Source organism: Balearica regulorum, chromosome 2, assembly GCF_011004875.1.
Source record: "Balearica regulorum gibbericeps isolate bBalReg1 chromosome 2, bBalReg1.pri, whole genome shotgun sequence".
In the NCBI taxonomy this organism is placed as follows: domain Eukaryota; kingdom Metazoa; phylum Chordata; class Aves; order Gruiformes; family Gruidae; genus Balearica; species Balearica regulorum.
In genome coordinates this window covers 28,280,090-28,286,008 of record NC_046185.1, presented here as the reverse complement: position 1 = coordinate 28,286,008, position 5,919 = coordinate 28,280,090, and the positions used below count along the sequence as shown (strand labels likewise).

The 5,919-nt window shown below is 43.1% G+C and overlaps 1 long non-coding RNA gene across 2 annotated transcripts in view; it reads right to left on the bottom strand.

Moving 5' to 3' along the window:
- LOC142600334 (uncharacterized) overlaps window positions 1-5,909 on the bottom strand; it is a 48,325-nt gene extending 42,416 nt beyond the window's left edge. For both annotated transcript variants that reach the window (XR_012833768.1, XR_012833767.1), the window contains exons 1-2: window positions 5,788-5,909; window positions 534-4,796 (exon numbers count right to left, since the gene is read on the bottom strand). This is a non-coding gene — a long non-coding RNA (uncharacterized LOC142600334). The remainder of the gene's footprint in view (window positions 1-533; window positions 4,797-5,787) is intronic.
- Between the last annotated feature and the right edge of the window lie 10 nt (window positions 5,910-5,919).

The following is a 5,919-nucleotide window of genomic DNA, read 5'->3' as shown; positions in this document are numbered from 1 at the left end:
TTTTCTGTTTATACATATCCTTTCCTTTCACCTCACAGGATCGAGGATCTCAGCTTGGAGTATTCGTTTTTTTCCCTCCATCTGGTCTTTCCCATAGAGGAAGAAAAAAATCTAGGTGCTCTATTTCGAGGCTTGCATGCTGAGTGTATAATAATTTTTTTTTTTCAGCCATACTCCTCCCGAGAAACTGGAGAAGAGTGGTAGGTGGGAGGAAGTTTACATTGCATTTTTACAGGTTTTTTAATTGTATTTTGTTTTGGTTTTTCCATTTTGTTGCCAGGGCAAGTGCTTCAGACCACTACATAAAAAGACTGTCAGTCCAAAGAGGAGTCTGAGGACATTGTGCTTATCTTCTTTGTTCTGCTGAGAACTGATACATTAGAAAGGGTGCAGCTATAGCCTTCTACGTTATTTGGTTACACCTGCTTAAACTCCTCTTGAAATCATAGTACGATGAGATCGACACACAGCTTATACAAGGGAACCCTCAGTTAATACCTCTTTTACATTTCCTTAGTTAATGCCTCCCTTACCTTTGTCATCTGCTATACATACTTGTCATCTCATGTTGCTGGATCAAGCTTTTAATTCAATTTTATTTTTAGTATTTACATGATGAGCAGTAGTTTGGGTCTGTACAGAGATCAAGTGCGCCTTGCCCTGCCAGGCTGGAAGGATCTCTCCTGCCATGAACTGCGTTAACCTCCTCCAGACAACATCTCCGCCATCCTTTTTTGTGTGAAAGGTGGTGCTAACGTGTTGAGGCACAAATGGGGCCACCTGAGAGGAAAAGGTATGTTGTATTATTTTCATCTTATTTTGGAAAGCCTTAGTGACTTTACCTAGGTGGCTTCAAAACTAGTAAAAAAATTAACTGGTTTTAATTTGTCAGAACACAATACAGGCAAATGAATTTTAGAAGCATTAATAAATAATTCCAAATTCCACTAACACTATCTAAAATTTTGGAAAATCCAAATTTCACATACAAGAAAGCTGAAATCTACCAAAACTACCATATAAAAAAGAGCAGTAAAATGAGAAATCCTAAGTATGGAGATGTGAGATCTGCCACATTTCAACAATTCAAGCCTCAATATGGGCATTACTAGTTGCCAACAGCTTAGTTTTTTCAGTATCTGTCTTAACTTATTTTGTGAACTGAATCACAAGAATAGAATATATAATTTATTGGATAGAAAAGGAGTTTTTAAAGTTTTTTAAAGTTTACGGCATAAACCGGGAATTTGCATTTTATCCTGCTTCTTTCTGAAGGGTGTAAAATTCAAACTAGATAGCTGAGATGGTGCAATGAACGGTTGTGCTTTTTGTAGAGTGGACTTGAAGATGTCTAGCAGGGACAGGCTCTGAGGAAAGCTGCCAGCCTTGCCAGTGGAAGTTTGGTACCGGAACTGTGTGTTTCACCGCATGTCACATTTTAAGCCACACTTGTTCATTGTTCGTAGTGCCTAAAGAAAGATTTGTTGTCATGCAAGGTAGCAAAATAGAATTTCTTAGATGTGTGTCCAAAATTCATCATGTATTAAGAGCTTTCCTGAATTTTGGTTTTAGTAACTAGAAGTACAGAGGCTTCTTTAGAGGTATCTTTTTACAAGCTGATATGTTGTTCTTGTAGTAGGGTCTGCATGAGTTGCAAACTTTGTAATTTTTTTTTTTTTTTAAATTATGTATAAGAAGGTAAAAGCAGTCCTGCTACGTGTAAAAAGCCTTGGCCTGCCAGGTGGCATCTGATGTCTCATGTCTGGGGGTCAGCACCTTCTTCCTATTTCCCAGCTCATTGAAAGCAACTTCTGCCTTAGAGCAAACAGAACTTGAGGACAGCACTGTGCACAGCAGATGATGGCAGCTGTACAGCCTGGCAGACTGATCTGAATTTGTGGTTTGTGCTGTTGATCCTTCTCGGTGCTGCTGCTGCTGCTGCACCTTTGCACTCGCTTGCCTCTGACCTGTCCTGCAGCCTGCCAGTGTGCCTGCTGCAGCTTTTCTGCTAGTGCCCCATGAGCTGCTGTTCTCCAGAAGCCATGTGGATGGGTGGAGGAGCCCTGGGGAACGCGTGGACAGATCCCAAAGCCATTCCAGGTGCTGCCAAGGCAACCGTGGTAGTTGCCCACCCACCAGTCTTTTCATGCAGGAGAGGAAATATTGGACATAAAAGGTGAGGACCCATTGGTAGGACACCTCGCTGAGGGAAAAGAGTGTCCTGCGGCTTTTGGAAGTCTCCCTGCTGACTCTTGCTTGTTAGTCGGCAACTAACTTGGGGCGAGTTAATAATAATAATAATGATAAATCCGGCCTACGGAGTCACATTCAGGAATGGTGCTGTCATGCTGCTGCAATCACTGTGGGCTGCCCCTCTTCATGTGCCATCACCCAGAGGTGGCACAGCTGCAGGAAGAGTAATTTTCTACCCCCAGTCCTGAATACACATGCATCTGTAAGGCCATGAGTGTTGTTCTAGCCAAAGCCCAGCCCTCCGAGGAAACCCTGAGGCCACTCAATAGAAGAACTCAGTGCTATCTCCCTCGTCTTTCCTTGGCGCCTGAGCTTCCCTCCGTGAGGGAGTAAAATCCAGAAACCTGTCCTCTCCAACATGTTAGGCATGCACTGATTTCCTCAAGAGTGAAACGGAGGAGGTGACAGCCACACTCGGGACTTGAGGGATATGGAAGAAGGGGTAAGGAGAAAGCTTTGGGGTAGGCATGGGGAAAGGGAGGTGGAGGCTGTGAGCCTGATCCACACAGGGTGTGTGAAGGGTGTGTGAAGGTGACAGACATATGAGCCAATTATGTCAAAGTTCCCACTACTTCTGTTTAACTCCAGTGCTATGAAAGAGGAACAGAGTTTCTGTGCAACTGGAACACTCAGCACAGATTTTAACTGTGGCTGCAAGCCCGGGGCTGGTGAGGACAGTCAGGCACAGTCATGCAGTTCATGTACAACTTCTCTGTCAGGAAGCCCAAGTCTGGGGTGTCTGCTACAGTCATGCCAGATCGGTGGATGCGGCAGGTGGGACCCTGCTCTGTGAGAGAAAGGGTTGCAAGTGCTCAAGAAGACTACCATTTGAAAAGCTAGTTGGTTTCCCACGCACACCTTCCAATACTCAACAGTATTTTGTGCACTCCTCACTTCTTCACAGCAATTCCTAACAGGCTTCTCAGCTTTTTCACTCCAAGGAGGAATGCTGCTGATGTTTCAGAGCACTGTTCTTGCTGACAATAAAAGCTTTTCTCTTAATTGTAACAGCTCGTTGAGAGCCCTTTAAAATGTATGTGTAAAAACTTCTTTTTACATGTACATGGGGAAATACAGAAACATAGGGCTATACATGTTATTTTGCACTTGTTATGATTAGATTTCATATGCCATTTTAGCACCTACTGTAAGTCTCTGATAATGAGTAAATGTTGCAAACGCCCATCTTGGCACGGGCAGGGACAGGCTGATGACGAGAGAGTGTTGACCAAGAACGGAGCCTGCAGAGGCAGGATACTGTCTTGTGAGCCCACCCCTCTATTTCTGAAACATGCAAAGACTGTCTGCGTCCTGTGCGCGTGTGCCTGTGACAGATCCCCACTCACTTGGTCAGCCATGAAGGTGGGGGGGAACAGTGAGACCTCCACAACCCACCGACTCATTTCTAGAACATTTCTGAACATTCCTGAGCACATACTGCGCCTGCTCAGTCATGACAGACCCCTGCCTATGGGGTGGGCACATCGGGTTATAAAAAGGGAAAACATAAGTTTTCAGCGCGTGCCGACCACCTGATGACTACAACTACAAGCAGAGAACATCGCTGGATCCAAGGGTGGTGATATCTTTTCTCTTTTCCTCTCTCTCTCTCTCATTCTTTCTCTCATTCTTTCTCTCTTTTCCTCTCCACCACTCTGTCTCTAACTTCATTTTCAGTGCATTAAGGTAATATCATTACAAGTTTTGCTAAGCCATTATCTTTCATAGTTCTGCTAAGTTTTAAGTGTTGCTATAACTTTTGCCAAGCCTCTATCTTTTGTAGGTCTGCTGAGTTTTAAGTAAATTTGTGATTTGTTTGAACCTCTAGAGTAATTGTCATTACTCCTGATTGCGTGCAGAGAATTAAAAAGTTAACCTCGCCCTAACCCACCTAGTGGGATGGGACACCTAGTCACTTAGTAGTGACTGATCCTCAGTCACTTACTACTGGCTAATCCTTGTGTTCTGCTCCCATATCTTGAGTTAACGTGGTTGGTAGAGGTTCCTTGACGCGGTCTGTGCGCTGTGCTCTGTCCTGCATCAACTTCATAGGAAGTAAGTAAAGATCTGATTTTACCGAGACAACACAAACAGTGGCCTCTGTTTGTCATTCAGACTCTTCCAGCTAATGGCAGAGGGTGTTTGGCAGTATTTTTTCAATCGGGGTTAATGGTAAGTGCATCTGTTGCAGACAAGGACTGAGGGAGCCTGTGCTGGCTGAGAGCTAAGGTGCAGAGGGCAGAGGTAAGGAACAGGAGGGAGCAGAGGACTTGGCAGAGGTGGAGCTCAACTGTTTGATGCATCCAGGCAGTGGTATGAATGAAGAGGGCTCTGGAAATAATTGAAGTACTCTGGTTTCCAGTGCAGAGTATGAAAAGCCTTCCTGAGCAGTAATGGAAGTGTAGGCAAGAAACCAGAAAGTGTCACGGGCTTATTCAGGCAAGTGCACCTTGTTTTGCTGTTCCATAAGCAAATGTGTGTATGTGTAGCTACAACACACAGAAGAATCCTCACTGCAGAAGTGCTAGTTAAATTCTGCAAGACTGCAAAAATGAATGAGAAAAATATGTTATAAAGGAAGTCACGTTCACTTCACATTATCCATCCTGCTTACTTAAAATGCAAGTAAGTGTAATCTTCCTTTGCAAAGGAACTAGACTTTGTGCTCACAGAAGAAATGCTCAAGAAAGAAATGTTTTTCATGCACACTGCATGCTTTATGATCGCTCAGTGCTGATTTATGTGCTCTTACTGTAAATTTGTGGGAAATGTCAAGTAGGGCGTAACCATCAGACCAATAGCAATATGGGAAGCATTAATGAAGAAAACTTTTTGTTTCGTGTTCCAACATGCAGCCTCTACAGAATTAAAGCAAAGACCTGAAGCTGGCTTAGGAAGGGGGATATATGCACAATATAAAGGTGCTCTACAGCTCTAACGAGGGCAAATGTCTGACTGACAGTGTCTCTCAGCGTGGCGTACAATCAAAAAAACAGTTTGGTGCCCCAAATCAGAAACAGGACAAATTCAAGTTCAAATGTCAGAGTGAAAGTCATGATGCATTCTTGAAAATATGTATTTTGGGGTTTAGGCTATAGTTTTTTAACACTGTCCTGACAAAAGAAAAAGATTTTAAGACAGCAGAGGCCCTGATTAAAGAACGTCGTGCTCAGCCTCTCTGTTCTTCCAGCAGAGAACAACATCCCTGCAAAACAATTCTGTTGCCAAAATGTTTCTTGATATATTATAATATACATAACCACAGATTCGCAGGCAGCTGGAATTGTGCAATTTCTTCAGGCAGGCTTAAAGAGCTCTTCGGGATAAATAGCTGTCCTTCATAGATAAAAATAAAGCAACTTGGAAGCTGTTTATTCAAAATATTGGTCACATACCTGCTTTGAATAGTGTTTTAAAAAAGCACAGCCATTTCTGTGTGAACTTTAACTATAGACCTGTCTCAATCTATCACAGAAAGCACGTTTTTACAAGATGTTACTTTAAATGGAAGAAATAGGAGGAGCACTGACTTACCATGGAAAGATTTGGGTTGTTTTTATTATTGCTTTAAGTCACGGTGGGTTGCAGTGTGGAACGTACAACATGATGCAACTCTCCAGCTTGTTTTCCAGTTGGATTACTGAGGCTGATTGGAGGGTTATCTGT